Source organism: Schistocerca gregaria, chromosome 8 (genome assembly GCF_023897955.1).
Source record: "Schistocerca gregaria isolate iqSchGreg1 chromosome 8, iqSchGreg1.2, whole genome shotgun sequence".
In the NCBI taxonomy this organism is placed as follows: Eukaryota; Metazoa; Arthropoda; class Insecta; order Orthoptera; family Acrididae; genus Schistocerca; species Schistocerca gregaria.
This window is the reverse complement of record NC_064927.1, coordinates 452,132,072-452,150,885: the sequence shown is the minus strand read 5'-3', so window position 1 is coordinate 452,150,885 and position 18,814 is coordinate 452,132,072.

Below are 18,814 nucleotides of genomic sequence, written 5' to 3'. Positions count from 1 at the left end.
CTAGAGAAAATGCGCTTGTGGACTCTTAGGAGGAACACACTGTATATTTGAAAGCCGATGTGTGAGAAGTCTAGACTCGAGAGATGACATCACGGGGAACATGTCATGACAAAGACGACATGTTCACTGACGCTTCTTGGAGACGCTAACTTTCGTTTTATTGACTTCGCTGGACCCTGGACACCAAGATTTCAACCAAACTATCATGTCTGCTAACCAGGTGTGCTGGCAGCGCGGGATTAGCCGAGCGGACAGGGGCGCTGCAGTCATGAACTGTGCGGCTGGTCCCGGCGGAGATTCGAGTCCTCCCCCGGGCATGGGTGTGTGTGTTTGTCCTTAGGATAATTTAGGTTAAGTAGTGTGCAAGCTTAGAGACTGATGACCTTAGCAGATAAGTCCAATAAGATTTCACACGAATTTGAACATTTTTTGAACAGGTGTGCTCAAACTGCATACTCCTTATCCCAGTAGAATAATTTTCGTCAGGGAAACATTAAGAACGAGTATCATTAAAGGGAGAAATAGGTTTTAGTAGCTTCTCCTAATCCGTTTCACACGGACCCAATCACTGGCTTGTAGGCAACACGAAGTGCGTGTGAACGCTGCATAGTGCCTGTGTCCTACCACCTGTGAGGAACAAAATTAATTATACAGGTGCCTAGCAAAGCCAGGAAGTGTCAGTGAACCCTTTGTGTCTAATAAAAGTTGTTCCGCAAGACAAGATCTATCTTCCCTAAACCTTTCAATGCAACGACTTTGGAACACCTTGTTGTAACTATTAGACTTATTCTGAATAGACATTAATTTTAAATAAGCTGCGACATCGTCGCGAAAAAACAGTGATCCGTATATGTAATAAGTTTCCTTCAATTTACGACTACGGTCACAAACTGGTTTTGTTATCTATTAACAAAAAGTTTGTGACCATAGACGTAAATTAAAGGAAACTTATTAATTTTAAAATAAATTGAAGTTGCAGCAATGCTGAAAAAACCCCAAGAAGAGACAACAGATGACGATACGTTTGGGTTTTGGAAAATTACAAGGACCAGAGACGCAGCTCTGATGATGCGTTTGAAAATTACAGCAAGACTGAAGAAAAGTGAGACACATTCTTAGGGTTTGTCGAGTTGGAAAAAGCGTTAGACAATGTAAAATGGAGCAAGGTATCCATAATTCTGACAAAACCGTTAGCTATAGGAGAAGACGGGTAATGTGCAACATGTACAAGAACCAAGAGCGAACAATAAGAGTGAAAGACCAAGAACGAAGAATTATGATTGAAAAGAGTCTTGGACGGGAATGTTGTCTTTTACCCCAATTGTGCAATCTATACATCGAAGAAGAAATGATGGAAATAAAAGAAAGATTCCGGAACGGAATTTAAACTTAAGGTGAAAGGCTATCAATGAGCTGAGTGGTAAGCGCGACAGAATGTCAATCCTAAGGGCCCGGGTTCGATTCCCGCCTGGGACGGAGATTTTCTACGCTCAGGGACTGGGTGTTGCGTTGTCTTAATCATCATCATTTCATCCCCATCAACGCACAAGTCGCCGACGTGGCGTCAAATCGAAAGACTTGCACCAGGCGAACGGTCTACCCGACGGAAGGCCCTAGTCACACGACATTATTTTTATTATTATTTATCAGATGCGCTGAGGACGTTGCTATCCTTAGTGGAAATAAAGAAGAATTACATGTTTTGTTGAATGGTATGAAAAGTCTAACGAGTACAGAACATGGATTGAGAGTAAGTCGAAGAAAGACGAAAGTACTGAGAAGTAGGAGAAGGGAGGACAACGGGAAACTTAACATCAGGATTGATGGTCATGAAGTAGATGGAGTTAAGGAATTCTACTACCCTGGCAACAAAATAACCAATGACGGACGGAGCAAAGAGAACATCAAAAGCAGACTATCACTGCCAAGAAGGGCATTTATGGCCATAGAAGTCTACTAGTATCACACATAGCCCTTAATTTGAGGAAGAAATTTCTGAGAACGCACGTTTGGAGCACTGCATTGTAACGTAATAAAACACGGAGTGTGGGAAAACCGGAACACAATCGAAATATCTCGTACTGCAGAATAATGTTGAAAATTAGATGGATTGATAAGGTAAGGAATGTGGAGGGTTTCCGCAAAATCGGCGAGGAAAGTAATACATGGAAAACTCTGACAAGAAGATGGGACAGGATGATAGGACATCAGTTAAAACATCAAGTAATAACTTCTGTGGTAGTAAAGGTGGCTGTAGAGGATTAAAGCTGTATAGGAGGACAGAGATTGGAACAAATCCAGCAAATAACTGAAGACGTACGTTGCAAGTGCTCCTCTGAGATGAAAACATTGGCACAGGACATTAGTTCGTGGCGAGCAGCATCAAACCAGGCAGAAAAAAAAGAATAGAGTGTATGACAGATGCGAAGGACGCACCGAAATACAAGGATACTGATTACAGAAGAATAAATAAAGGTTGCAAAATTTAAATATCTAGTATAATAATAGAACCAAATGCTTTGGACAAAGACGCTAACTTAGAAAGGGCAACGAAAATGAGGGCTTTTCAACTAAAAAAACATGTAAATCAAATATATTTGCATAAATACAAAGCTCCAGTACTACAACACTGTTATTAGACGAGAATACCTTTCGTTTAAAACAACTAAACATTTACGTGAAACAGTAAAGGAGGAAAGGAAAATAATCAGGAAAATCGTAGGACTAAAATATGATAATGGGAAATAGAAATTAAGAAGTTATGAAGCCGTTCATGAAAAAAATAGAACGAATATTAGGCACAGTGAGAAAGAGAAGAGTTTGTGACAGCTGATTTAGTGTAACTCTCGTTTGTAGATGAAGTTAAGCTCTACACTGGTCATGCGTCAGAGGACGGGAGATCTACTGGGTAACGGGATTCTGGCGATAGAGAGCGTGGCAGGCCGCATGCCAAGGGATGCGCCTTCGCGGCGCTGGACGCAGCGAATTCAAACAGTTCTCAGCGATGTTTGCCACGTCGCCTTGCGACCTCTAGAGTCGTTATGGAATCATAGCGCGTGCGGGAACTGCGAGGCTGTTTTGTAAACATAGAACGGAGGGCCTTCCGCAGCTGCCAAACGCCAGACACCGTCAACCCCTGGAGACTCTGGGAACTCCGTGCATATTTTGCAAATCCCGGAATGGAGGTGTGTCTGCAGCTACCGAGTGTTACTTTCCTATTGACTGTAATAAGTGTGGTTCTTAGGCCACTGTTATACCAGGGAATTCATCTGTGAGGATAGAGAGAGGCACTGGGGTATAAGCAAACTGACTGACCAATGAGAGCTCGTCGTCGTAGTTGGTTATGAGACAGCCAATCAAAGAACGCAGACACCAAGATTTGTGTCGGGGTACAGGAGAGGAAAAAGCAGTGGAAGGTGGTTCAGAATTTGGGCCAGTGGTGTAAAGTGTAAAGGGTGAAGTGTGACGCAGTGGCAGCGGTGTGAAGAGTTGGAAGCAGCCTGAAAGAAGAGTGTGATTGTTCAGCCTGGACCGGTGGAGAACAGAGGTGCGCACCGTTCACTGTCAAAGGTGAAGTGCAGTGGTAAACTTCCTATAATTTACTTTTAGGGTGGCATCAGGTAATTCTAATCGGTCAAGTACTAGAACACAGGTAGTTTGTGGATTTTACAATCTGTCGGGAAGGACTAGAGGTGTCTAAGGTTGTCACAGAGGCTATATTAAACCTTAGGTTTCGTTGTGAAAAGAAGGAGCGTTTATTAGAGAACAGGACTAAATGTACACTACTGGCCATTAAAATTGCTACACCATGAAGAAATGTAGATGATAAACAGGTATTCATTGGACAAATATATTATACTACAACTGACATGATTACATATTCACGTAATTTGGGTGCATAGATCCTGAGAAATCAGTACCCAGAACATTCACCTCTGGTTGTAATAACGGCCTTGATACGCCTGGGCATTGAGTCAAACAGAGCTTGGATGGCGTGTACAGGTACAGCTGCCCATGCAGCTTCAACACGATACCACAGTTCATCAGGAGTAGTGACTGGCATATTGTGACGAGCCAGTTGCTTGGCCACCATTGACGAGACGTTTTCAATTGGTGAGAGATCTGGAGAATGTGCTGGCCAGGGCAGCAGTCGAACATTTTCTGTATCCAGAAGGGCCCGTACAGGACCTGAAACATGCAGTCGTGCATTATCCTGCTGAAATGTAGTGTTTCGCAGCGATCGAATGAAGGGTAGAGCCACGTATCGTAACACATCTCAAATGTAACGTCCACTGTTCAAAGTGCCGTCAATGCGAACAAGAGGTGAACCAGACGTGTAACTAACGGCATCCCATACCATCACGCCGGGTGATACGCCAGTATAGCGATTACGAATACACGCTTCCAATGCGCCGCGATGTCGCCAAACACGGATGCGACCATCATGATGCTGTAAACAGAACCTGGATTCATCCGAAAAAATGACGTTTTGCCATTCTTGCACCCGGGTTCGTCGTCGAGTACACCATCGCAGGCGCTCCTGTCTGTGATGCAGCCACAGTCTCCGAAACGATAGTCCATTCTGCTGCAAACGTCGTCGAACTGTTCGCACAGACGGTTGTAGTCTTGCAAACGTCGCCATCTGTTGACTCAGGGATCGACACATAACTGCACTATCCGTTACATCCATGCGGATAAGATGCCTGTCATCTCAACTGCTAGTGATACGAGGCCGTTGGGATCCAGCACGGCGTTCCGTATTACCCTCCTGAACCCACCGATTCCATATTCTGCTAACAGTCATTGGATCTCGACCAACGCGAGCAGCAATGTCACGATACGAAGCACCGCAATCGCGATAGGCTACAATCCGACCTTTATCAAAGTTGGAAACGTGATGGTACCCATTTCTCCTCCTTACACGAGGCATCACAACAACGTTTCACCAGGCAACGCCGGTCAACTGCTGTTTGTGTATGAGAAGTCGGTTGGAAACTTTCCTCATGTCAGCAGGTTGTAAGTGTCGCCACCGGCGCCAGCCTTGTGTGAATGCTCTGAAAAGCTAATCATTTGCATATCACAGCATCTTCTTCCTGTCGGTTAAATTTCGCGTCTGTAGCAAGTCATCGTCGTGGTGTAGCAATTTTAATGGCCAGCAGTGTAATATTACTTTCCAAAATGTAAAAGGGTGGAAACGTTTATTAAAGGATGTGTTGAAAATGGTTTAACTTTTAATTTATATTACCGTGTCCCTCTAACAGTTAGTCTCTTCACCTGTAAGTTTTATAGAACTCATGTCATTTAGTTTTTCATGTCTGCCGTAATATTTATGTGATGTTAGGCTACGTTATTATATACTTGTCTGTATTTCTCGAATTGTTTCCCTATGGTTGGGCGATACTTGTGACTGGACAATGGATCTTACAACTGTCAGATGGTCACTGATTTCTATTTAGGATAATTCCTATACTCTCACGAGGTGAACCTTTTGTACCGATTCTGGCGACCCAAATAAGTTGGAGTTATCGGCGTTGGAAGGATAGGCAATAAAGGCTGTTTATAGCAATTAATTTGATTCAAGTAGCACACTTAAGCTTTGTGAATGGCAAGTTATATTCTATGTACGCCGAGAAAGGCTAGGGAAAGAATAACAAAAAGAAATTTTAACTTTTTTGACAGAAACCAAATAACATGAATGATTTGGATCAAAGAAGTTAAACAGAGATTAGGGAAATAAGAATAACGGATGAAGAATTACAAGACAGAGAAATGTTCAGAGAAAAATAAGGAGTTTCACGGACTCCTCGAAGAAAACAAAGACGTCAGGCGCAGTATGGACAGAGGAAAGAAGAGAATAACGTAGGGAAAAAAGAAAAACTACTGGGAAAAAAGAAAAACTACTGGAAAGAAAGAAAGAAAGAAAGGCGACAAGAAAGAAGGCTGGCTCTGAGCACTATGGGACTTAACATCTTAGGTCATCAGTCCCATCTTAGGTCATCAGTCCCCTAGAATTTACAACTACTTAAACCTAACTAACCTAAGGACATCACACACATCCATGCCCGAGGCAGGATTCGAACCCGCGACCGCAGCAGTCCCGCGGTTCCGGACTGCAGCGCCTAGAACCGCTCGGCCACCACAGCCGGCTCGACAAGAAAGAGGACACAAGTTATTGCAAAGTGGTCCTTAATAGGCCAAATAAATAAAAAATATTAAAAATAATTTTACAGCAGTCGTCAAAAGTATTGCAAAAATAAATGTTAACTTGGACAACTCGCTAATGATCCATAAACGATAGTTGCGGTGGGTAAAAGAATACACAAATATTCCACTTCTTTGTCACATGGACACAACACTGATTTTGCTCTGTGTCCTGTATTTATCTGACTGAACAAACACGTTTTCTCATAGCGGAACATAGAACACAACTTTGTTTGCACTGGACGAATTTTGTATTTTTTTCCGTCCCACGCGTTGACTAAAGCATCTACCGCTTTTCCTGGCATCACATTTCCTCTTATGGAGCATACTTGCAATAACTGTATAAACTGCATCACTCATTTTTCCCCCTTTCGTCTTCCACAGTCTCATAAAACACAGCTTCGTTAGATGCCTTGTGATCTTGGCACTTGGTCACTTTCGACCTGTCGTGCTGTATTAGAACAGGAATATCGTACTACGCCATGACTTGCCTCACACTCCAGCACACGTCTTCAGTAAGAATCAATGAGACGACAAGCATGAAGCGACCGCAGTACTACAGTTCACAGACCCACCGTACTCGCGGAACTATGGTGGGAGGGAAGGAAACCAATACGGCCCCGACGTAACAGTGGTGCCCGTATTTCCAAAGTTTGCAACCCTCAACATTGTAAGTGCTCGCTCCGGCTCCGATCTCTAGTACGAGATCAGCAGTGAGTGTCCTCAGTGATCAGTAAAGCCGTTCAGGTAGTACAGAAGCTTTGAGAAAATTTGAAAGTCTTCCTCATAAATAGGCGCAGCATTCATACCAGTCGTTTTCCAGTCAGCTAGGCGAGTGCTGCAGTTCGTTGAGTGTGAACATTCATGCCACGCAAGAGTTCTGTCTCAGATAGCGGAGGTTGTAGCTAGATATATGGAGGAGGTGTTTGATAAAAAAAAGACGGACATGGCAAGACTTAATTGAAGCCAACTATTTCGTATTTGTTGCTGTAGAATTTGACCTCAACCCATATCTTTACTAATTTCACCTGGTTCAGATCAATCATTGCCATCTCAATCCTCCAAATGAGAATTTTAAGTGTGATATTTGTGTGTGTCTCTTCACCAAGTGACTACGAACTGTGTTTCTGTTTTTGTCGCCGACCGGAGTGGCCGAGCGGTTCTAGGCGCTACAGTCTGGAACCACGCGACCGCTACGGTCGCAGGTTCGAATTCTGCCTTGGGCATGGATGAGTGTTATGTCCTTACGTTAGTTAGGTTTAAGTAATTCTAAGTTCTAGGGGACTGATGACCTCAGATGTTAAGTCCCATAGTGCTCAAAGCCATTTGATCCATTTTGAACCTGTTTTTGTCCTTGTGGACATTATCGGAAATTGTTGGTAGGAGCCAATTAGAAGCGATGAGTGAACCGTTAGCAGAGTAGTTAAATTATTACAGAGCAGTTATTTGTTGTATGGAAGTAGCGCAAATTTTAATAGTTTCTAGTGAGTCAAAGCGACCCCTATTTAAAATGATTTTGCACTGCCTGAAAAAAAAAAAAGTGAAGCACTCAGAAGAGGAGGAGTTGATGAAATAAAACTTTATGAGTTGAGAGGGTACGTACGTTATTTTAGTGATTATAAAATGAAATCAAATTTAGAAAGAATTTGCAATGAGTCCACTTATCATATGACCACAGTGCATGCTCTGCTTTGGTTGGGAAGGGTGTCAGAAAGCAATTGCATTCAATCTTAAGGAAAGTTGACCCACGACTGCTGTAACTGGCCCCTGATACCCTCGGTAGTGGCACTGGGAAGCATTTCACGTCCGAGTGGGTCCCACACATGTTCTATTGGGACAGATCTGCAAATCTTACTGGACACCGGAGTATCTCAGCATCCCATAAAATGACTGTAGAAACACTTGTTATGTGAGTACGAGCAATGTCCTGTTGGAAAATAGAATCATGCTACTGTCACATGAGAGGTAATACATGAGGACGCAGTATGTCTGTGACGTAGCGTTGTGCAGTCAGAGTTTCTTCAACCCCTACCTCCCGTGACCTGAAGTCACACCTGAAGGCTTCGGACACTGTGACACCACGAGTAACTCCACTGTGCCTCTCCAAATCATGGGAAGAATGAGTCCTCTTGCCATATCGTCGCCGTACTCTCCGACGACGGCCATCTGGCGCAGGGTTCACTGCTGAACACATCGCGAAGCCATTCACCAGCAGTCCATGCTTCCCAGTCAGGTCACCACTCCAAAGGCAGTGGTCTGTGCTGTGGTGTATTCTAGTTATTTCTAATTCCGGCTGCTGCTAGTCTGCGACCAATGGTGTGTGATGACAGAATGAAGGAGGGATTCCAATGATCTTGGATAGCAGGCACAGATGCGAAGGAATTACAATACGCTTGGGGCACGATACGCCGAGTCTCCCTTGCAGAGGTCACACATGATCGACCACAACGTTGAAAATGAATTGTCTGACCCTCACGTTCCCATACAGTCCAACATAAGGCCACGGAGTGTCTTACATATCTGGATATTGCACAATTCGAACAGTTGGCCAAACGGAGGCTTACAATCAGCACCCTTTCACACTTTGTCAGATGCTGATAATGCTGTCTCTGACAAGTCCGCAGCACGTCTCTGTTCTTCTCAGTATTCACTCAAAATCTCAATCTCTTCACGTCCTTTATATATCCTACCAGGCCTGGTAACAACGCTAGATGTGGACAACGCTAGATGTGGGTCAGCCGCAGTGGCCAAGCGATTCTAGGTGCTTCAGTCCGGAACTGCGTGACCGCTACGGTCCCAGGTTCCAATCCTGCCTCGGGCATGGATGTGTGTGATGTCCTTAGGTTGGTTAGGTTTAAGTGGTTCTAAGTTATGGGGGAGTGATGATGCCTCAGATGTTAAGTCCCATAGTGCTCAGAGCCATTTGAACTAAATGTGGACAACACTAAATGTGGACAACACTAATGCGTTCTGAAGGCCATTCTACCAGTCTCAGACAACTGCATCTCGAATCATTTACGTACTGAGCATCTGTACGAAGTTACATCGACTTTCCCATCATGTCTTCTGAATGGCTACAAAGTTTTTCACGCAGCAGACATTGCATAAAAAGTTCTCGCTTTGCTTGGGCATCAATTATGAAGAAATTATAAGCTTACGATGACTGCCTCCATCATCGTCTTCAGACGCTAAAACTGACTTGCCGGCCGCAGTGGTCTCGCGGTTCTAGGCGCGGAGTCCGGAGCCGTGCGACTGCTACTGTCGCAGGTTCGAATCCTGCCTCGGGCATGGATGCGTGTGATGTCAGAGGATTCAGGTTCGATTCCCGGTACGGATGTAGATTTCTCCTTGGCAGACGGACTAGGCCGGTGTGCACTCATCTTTCTGATGCGAAATGAGGAGCTACGTGACCGAGTAGCGACCAGGTCATGAAAACCGACAACGGCAGAGAGAGAAGTGTGCCGGCCCCAGCCTCAAGCCACATCCAATGACTTCACTGGCGCAGGATGGCACAGCGGTCAGCTGGTACCCACCAAGGCCTGCGGACGGAGCTTACGTAGTGTATACTCTTAAGTGCAACAGTACAGAGAACTAAGACGGGTCTGCAGTAAAAGTTTCCCAATTAACCTTCCAATCAATAAGTGGCGTAGATCTGTCTCCAGCGGCGCACATCGCAAAGAATGGGTGTATTGCGGCAGCGGCCGGATGTGCTGCTTCGCTTGACGCTACGTAAACTCCGGTGACACCAACGTTTCGCCGTGCATGCTGCAGTGCAGGCGGCTTACATTATAATGCGAGCGCGGTCTCTGGAAACTCCCACCGCACACCCGCCATTAAAGCAGAGTGTCGGGGATGAAGCGTCCACCCAGGGCTAGGTGCTGCAAGCAGTGTTGGCGGGGAGGCTAGATTTCCGCCCCTGTTCCAGAGGCGGAAACCGGGGCTGCGAAAGCCGAGGTCGTTTGCGTTGTCCCACCCTCCCACGGCGCAGAACAGTGGGTGCGGTTGAAGCACTCTATTTAAGCCGATAAACGGGTATCATCCCCTAATTAGTTACGTACATCGTAACGATGTACTTAGCTACTTCAGAATGTGTTTTACACCCATACAACTCTGCAGGCATTCGTGGCCACTGTCATTCATGGTAAAATCCTCTAGATATTAGTTCGAATTATACAACGTGATACAAAAAGGTACTGCGAAACTTCCAAGAAACATTCCTCACACACAAAGAAAGATAATATGTTATGCAGAAATGTGTTCGGAAACGCTGCCTTTCCATGTTAGAGCTCATTATATTACTTCTCTTCAAATCACATTAATCACGGAATGGAAACACACAGCAACAGAACGTACCAGCGTGACTTCAAACACTTTGTTACAGGAAATGTTCAAAATGTCCTCCGTTAGCGAGGATACATGCATCCACCCTCCGTCGCATGAAATCCCTGATGCGCTGACGCAGCCCTGGAGAATGGCGTATTGTATCACAGCCGTCCACAATACGAGCACGAATAGTCTCTACATTTGGTACCGGGGTTGCGTAGACAGGAGCTTTCAAACCCCCCCTTAAATGAAAGTCAAGAGGGTTGAGGTCAGGACAGCGTGGAGACCACGGAATTGGTCCGCCTCTACCAATCCATCGGTCACCGAATCTGTTGTTCAGAAGCGTACGAACACTTCGACTGAAATGTGCAGGATCTCCATCGTGCATGAACCACATGTTGTGTCGTACATGTAAAGGCACATGTTCTAGCAGCACAGATAGAATATCCCGTATGAAATCATGATAACCTGCTCCATTGACCGTAGGTGGAAGAACATGGGGCCCAATCGAGACATCACCAACAATGCGTGCCCAAACGTTTACAGAAAATCTGTTTTGATGACGTGATTGCACAATTGCGTGAGGGTTATCGTCAGCCCACACATGTTGATTGTGAAAATTTACTATTTGATCACGTTGGAATGAAGCCTCATCCGTAAAGAGAAAATTTGCACTGAAATGAGAACTGACACATTGTTCGATGAACCATTCGCAGAAGTGTACCCGTGGAGGCCAATCAGCTGCTGATAGTGCCTGCACACGCTGTACATGGTCCGAAAACAACTGGTTCTCCCGTAGCACTCTCCATACAGTGACGTCGTCAACGTTACCTTGTACAGCAGCAACTTCTCTGACGCTGACACTAGGGTTATCGTCAACTGCACGAAGAATTGCCTCGTCCATTGCAGGTGTCCTCATCATTCTAGGTCTTCCCCAGTCGCGAGTCATAGGCTGGAATGTTCCGTGCTCCCTAAGACGCCGATCAATTGCTTCGAACGTCTTCCTGTCGGGACACCTTCGTTCTGGAAATCAGTCTCGATACAAACGTACCGCGCCACGGCTACTGCCCCGTGCTAATCCATACATCAAATGGGCATCTGCCAACTCCACATTTGTAAACATTGCACTGACTGCAAAACCACGTTCGTGATGAACACTAACCTGTTGCTGCTACGTACAGATGTGCTTGATGCTAGTGCTGTAGAGCAATGAGTCGCATGTCAACACAAGCACCGAAGTCAACATTACCTTCCTTCAATTAGGCCAACTGACGGGGAATCGAGGAAGTACAGTACATACTGACGAAACTAAAATGTGCTCTATCATGGAAATTAAGCGTTTCCGGACATATGTCCATATAACATATTTTCTTTATTTGTGTGTAAGGAATGTTTCCTGAAAGTTTGGCCGTACCTTTTTTAACACCCTGAATTCCTCTCCGAATTTCTTCTATACATACAACGTTCGCACCCTTTAATCCACCCCAAATTTTATTACCTTATGTATCCAGATTTATATTTTATATTGTGTCATCCGATATCAATAGGACTCAGGCAGAAATGCAATGCGTATAGCAGTGAGTAAGACTTCAGATCCCACACTGGCTGTTGTAGGTGCTGGACGATGTGGTGTTGCCAATAGACGTGGGGTGAGGCGCTGTGGCTAGCTGTGACAAAAGACAGTTACATCAGCGCACTATATTGTACGGAAAGCACAGACATTCTGACGCGAAGCAACTGATTTTGTTAAATATTTACTGCTAAAAGCTACTTTTTCCAGGCCGGCCGCGGTGGTCTCGCGGTTCTAGACGCGCAGTCCGGAACCGTGCGACTGCTACGGTCGCAGGTTCGAATCCTGCCTCGGACATGGATGTGTGTGATGTCCTTAGGTTAGTTAGGTTTAAGTAGTTCTAAGTTCTAGGGGACTGATGACCACAGCAGTTTAGTCCCATAGTGCTCAGAGCCATTTTTTACTTTTTCCACTACAGATATTAGGAGAAACCTACTGGTCTAAACACGTTCTTACAACAATATTGCGACGCAAGAGAGCAGTCGTTTCTATAAACAAATAAAAGATGTTTAAGATAATGAAGTTGTTCGAACAGTTACGATGTTCCACTCTCTAGTACGAGATCTAGACTGCTTGCCATGTCCGCCAGTCGCCGATCGGACATCTTCCGAACTAGTTCTGCCTTAAGATCATGCCCGCGAGAAATCGATAGTTATCATCAAATTACGACGTTCTTGTAAATAAACTCATCACAAGGGCATCCACGAACACTGGATCAAGTACTATAGCTTTTCACATCATCACTTAGAATAGCAGGATACAGAACTGCACTTCCCACAGAATGCGATGGTGCTGGTACTGCTTCTGCGAGGGACATCAACTACAAGAGTTTTGCGGCAGAAGACGTAGGAAGAAGTCCTACGCGACGACTCAAGAGATAATCAAAGGACGAGTTGTCTCAATCTCTGTAAATTTCGGATGGGAAAAGACTGCCAGTCATACTGTAAGCCTCTAATGCCATCTACTACATACCCAGTAACTAAACTGAAAAATTTGAGGAGTTTTAGTGAAGTGGCGGAATCTTACAACCCCTGCACTCGGATCTTCTTCAGGAACCTCTGGCGTTCCAGATTACTTGAGCGCTGCCGAGGACCAGTGTCGTGTTGACTTAAGAAAGAGAACTTTGTAACGCCGGAAATGCATATCCTCCTATTTCCATCTGTTGTACTATAAATTTTTTCCTTATTTTGTTACCTGAAGATAAGACGTTTCTGTGTCTTTGTATATTGTAATTGTTTTACTATTTGTATATACATGCATTCAAGTCGATGTATAATTGGTTTGTTTTGTAATTTCCATCTGTTGTACTATAAATTTTTTCCTTATTTTGTTACCTGAAGATAAGACGTTTCTGTGTCTTTGTATATTGTAATTGTTTTACTATTTGTATATACATGCATTCAAGTCGATGTATAATTGGTTTGTTTCGTAAATATTATCTTTATTTTTACGCTGGGTCTTGCCTAGGGAAAACTATGCTATCGAACCATTACATCGATAGGTCGTGTGGAGAACCAAAGTGTTTAGGATCTTTGAGAGTGTTAACTCTGCCGCGCGGAGCGCAAGCAGAGGGGAGCCTGGCTGGAGGAGGGCAGTGGAGCAGGTGTGTTGTGTGACGCTCCCGCGAGTTGCTGCGCTTTCGGGGTTTGGCAGCATGTAACTGCGCTCGACTTGCTATGTTAGTTTCTGATATGGTGTCGCGGATGGGAGCGTTAGCTGGCGCACATCAAGAGCCCGTTTCGCCTGGTGACCGTGTCGAGAAGAAAGCGCGCCAACATCCAGCTTCTGCAACAGCGACGGCCGACAATGAGTGACTGTCGCCACCTCCTCGATCGGAGGCTTCAAACCTTCAATCAGCCAACAAGGAAGACTGGAAGCATGTCAAGTTTTAGAACTGTATGGCAGACCTCAGCTTTTCAAACTGTTTCAAAAGTACAGCAATGTAGCATGAACCTTTGTTGCTCATTGTCCCAACTGCATTACCAAGCAGGGTCTCTTCCTTTTCCGGAATGAACCCGAGTGTCGTTGGAATTCAAACGCCAGCATTAAAGTAATATCATTCCATTTCACTGCTTTAATTTCAAAGTTCAGTTACAGTATTCATAGCTGGCTACAATATTTAGATTACACTAGCACAAATTAAGAGTGCGAGTTTTGTTACCATATTTTAGCTTACCTGTGACTGCAGCTCAGCTTGGTACGTACTAAATTTTACTATTGTTAATTGTTCAGAACCATTTAATTCTAGTTCAACGTTAAATCTCTTATTTCTAAATTGCGTAGATTCAAGTAGCTTTTGAAATGATTGTTGAGGTAGCCCAAGACTAACCTTATTTTATTGAATTTGGTAGTGCTTCAGAAACAAAGTTCACTGTTAATTTCAGTCACTAAATAAATTTTCAATTTTCCGGTTTTATTAACTCTTTTGCTAAATGAAGTCCGAGTGTAGCAAAATTTATTACTTCTGATAAACATTCAGTTTTCACACAGCATGTGTCAACCTTCAGTTGCCACGCTTTTAGTGCTAATTATATGTGCATTAACCTTTCTTCTTCAGTTATTGTAGTAGTTGTCCATAGGACTGGCGACCGTAATTTTCCCCAAATCTCAAATATCTAACGCCAATTAATTGTTAGCGTAACGAACCCACATTTACTTTCTTTATTAATTTTGCATTTTTCTCAAAATTAATTTCCACCAGTTTCATTTGCATTTTTCCTTTAATTTAGATGTAACCCTTTCATCCATCTTTACCGACAGATTAACTTCGGTGACGATTGATTTTCCCAAATTTCCATTAGGTACTCGCGGTTTAATTTTTCACAGTCATTACGGTCGATAAGTGAAGAGGACGTTACAACTTTCACGCAGTTACGCTAAAGAAACAGGGTTATTGGTCAAAAATCTTCTGGCTACCATTAGTGGACCATCGTCTTTCGATAGAAACAGCGAGAAGAGAGAGGGAATATTTATCAAATGGTTCAAATGGCTCTGAGCGCTATTGGACTGTAGACCATTTTTGATAGTTTTGTCTTTTATGAAATTTAATTTAAACGTAGATTATAGATGTGATATGGCATAGGTCATCCTTCGATCCATTGTAGAACTTGGAAACCCATTCAGGGAATATTCGTTCACATTTTTTTGAACGCAGTTGGTATTTATCTTCCTGTATTAAAATATTTCCCTTTATCAATAGTGCAATTTACAAACAATGTTTTGTGAGTAGAATAAAAATTCCAGTGGTAAACTTAACTACTTTCTCGACGGTATTTTACCAGCTAACTAAAAACAGGAAAGCCTTGAACCCCTTCCACTAAATTTAGTTAGTATTAATATTCTTTTACAGCGAGTGCAGTGGAGCTGGCGCTGAAATCATTAAGTATTTGATTATATCATCGCTAGTCTCAGTGAACTGTTCTGAACTCTACATGTCATGTGTGGTCTGGCGTCTCCTTACCAGCAACAGGGCCGGCCGGAGTGGCCGTGCGGTTCTAGGCGCTAAAGTCTGGAACCGCGAGACCGCTACGGTCGCAGGTTCGAATCCTGCCTCGGGCATGGATGTGTGTGATGTTCTTAGGTTAGTTAGGTTTAAGTAGTTAAGTTCTAGGGGACTGATGACCTCAGATGTTGAGTCCCATAGTGCTCAGAGCCATTTGGACCAGCAACAGAACCCAGGTTTGAACTAGTCAATTCTCTAAAAAACACGCTCAGAGCGTTGTTGCGCGAAAGTGGTAGGGAGACAAACAGCCACCATGCAGAACGTTAGAGTAGTACCAGGCAAAACCTTCATAAATACATATATATATGTATACAAGGGGGCAACCAGGACACGGAGTCAAAATAGCCACCACGTGGCACGAGTGATATGCACGCTAATCGGATGCTCACCGTGATTTCTCGTAAAACCCAGCGCCCATTGATAAACGCTTGCTTAGAGAGCCCTGAGAGAAGGATGCAACGAAAATTCCTCGTAGTCTGAAACCCAAGGGTATCATCCAGCAGGCGCCACCGCGTCCAGTACTTACAAAAGTTACACCGGACTCCAACCCGGCACCACAGTGGACACAAACTGCTTGCAACTTCAATAGCAGAGGACACGCCGAGCCTTTAACGAGCAATGTTCATGGCTGCGATCAACACTCGGCCCCGCCAAACTCGCAGTGAGCAACGCATTGCGATCGGGCATGAACTCGCATGGTTTATCTTGCAGCCAAATTGAAGCAGGTAGTTCCTGTGAGTTAGTTTTGGCAGAGGTTATTCTCGGCAACCGCGATAAAACACTAAATTACTATCAAAGGGCTTAGGGGGCGACGGGAATCGAACACTGGTAGAAATAGCGGCGTGACACCATCTGGGCTGGCCGTCGAAGTGTCGTTCAAAGAGATGGAATCAACTTGGCCGAATACTCGAAGGCTTACCTTTAAGTGCCCTAAAAGTTCCTATTCCACTTCTTCCTCCATATTTGACCCCCTAAGTCTTTGGTATGTCTTTACCCAAAAAGCTGCCGGGAAAGAAGAAATGCCGTGTGGGATTAGCCAAGCGGTCTATGGCGCTGCAGTCATGGACTGTGCGGCTGGTCCCGGCGGAGGTTCGAGTCCTCCCTCGGGCATGTGTGTGTGTGTGTGTGTGTGTGTGTGTGTGTGTGCGCGTTTGTCCTTAGGATAATTTAGGTTCAGTAGTGTGTAAGCTTAGGGACTGATGACCTTAGCAGCTAAGTCCCCAAGATTTCATACACATTTGAACAAAGAAGAAACCTTACCGAAGGAAGAGTTTACCTGCGCTGTAAGCAAATAGCAAGCGTGGTTGGCAACTTTCGTCCCGACGCAACAGAGAAAATTATAGACTTCGTGGACCAAATCCATTGAGCTCACTGGAAGTAAAGCTTTGTTGCTTCCAACGAAGAAAACATTCTTTATTAGGAAGAGATTGAAAACGATATCAGCCAACCCGTTGCAAACCAAAGGATTATTTAGCGCTTGACCAAGGTTTAGATATTCATACAAATATTATTTTCAGAAGAAATAGGCCGTAAAAATATATATATAAACAGTTACAAACTATTTTACATGCATAACAAAATATTAATAATAGAAATATATTTGTCAGGTAAGCGTATTTGATCCTTTTACCGACCTCCCAATACAGATGGTACAATCGCTGAAAGGTTCAAAGGAAACTTGAGTTTAATTTTAAGCATGTACCAGACTCATAAAATTACAGTTGGCGGTGACTTGAATTTACCTCCGATATGTTGGCAAAAAATGAATGTTTAAATTAGCACGTATGCATAAACCATCATCTGAAATTGTGCTAAACGCATTCTCTGAAAATTATTTCGAGCAGTTAGTTCATGAGCCCAGGCGAACAGTAAACGGTGGTGAAAACACACTTGACCTCTTAGCAACAAGTAATCCTGAACTAACACCTAGCATCCAAACGAATACTGGGATGTCGTAGCGAGATTGAATATTGTAACCCCCAAATCCTCTAAAAATAAACGAAAAATATACCTATTCAAAAAAGCAGATAAAAATTCACTTGACGAATTCCTGAGAGACAACTCCACTACTCCCAAATTAACAATATAAGTGTAGACCATATGTGGTTTGAATTCAAAGAAATAGTATCGACAACAATTGAGAGATTTATACCAAATAAATTAACAAACGATGGAGCTGATCATCCTTGGTACACCAAACGTCCCAAAACACTGTTGCAGAAACAACGAAAACTGCATGCCAAATTTAAACGAACGCAAAATCCTCAAGATTATCGATCTTTTACTCACGCTCGAACTTCAGTGCGTAGCCTTCAATGCGAGATGCTTATAATCGTTTCTACAATGAAACGTCGTCACGAAACCTGCCAGAAAAACCAAAGAGATTGTGGTAGGATGTAACGTATGCTAGCGGAAAAACACAGTCAATGCTTTCTCTGCGCGATAGCAATGGGAGTACTATTGATGACAATACTGCGAAAGCAGAGTTATTAAACACAGCCTTTCGAAATTCCTTCCCGAAAGAAGAAGTAGTAAGTATTCCAGAATTCGAACCAAGAACAGCTGCCAACATGAGTAACATAGAAATAAATATCCTCGGAGTAGTTAAGCAACTTAAATCACTTAATAAAAGAGAGTCTTCTGGTCCAGACAGTATACCAATGAGGTTCCTTTCAGAGTATGCTGATGCAATAGCTCCATAGTTAACAATCATATGTGACCGTTCGTTCGACGAAAGGTCCGAACCCAAAGGCAAGAAAGCTGCACAGAGCACACCAGTATTCAAGAAAGGTAGGAGTAATCTACTAAATTACAGACCTATTCATTAATGTCGATATACAGCATGATTTTGGAACAAACGCTGTGTTCAGATATTGCGAATAACCTCGACGATAATGATTTATTGACATAGTCAATACGGAATTAGAATACATCGTACTTGTGAAATCTAACAACCATTACTCAGACGAAGTGTTGAGTGCTGTAGACAAGGGATTTCAAATTGATTCCGTATTTCTAGATTTCCGTAAGGCTTTTGACACTGTACCTTACAAGCAGCTTGTAATCAAATTGCGTGCTTATGGAGTACCGTCTCAGTCATGCGACTGGATTCGTGATCTCCATTCAGAGATGTCACATTTCGCAGAAGTCGACGAAAAGTCATCGAGCGAAACAGAAGTGTTTTCTGGAATCCACCAAAGAAGCTTTATGTGGCCTCT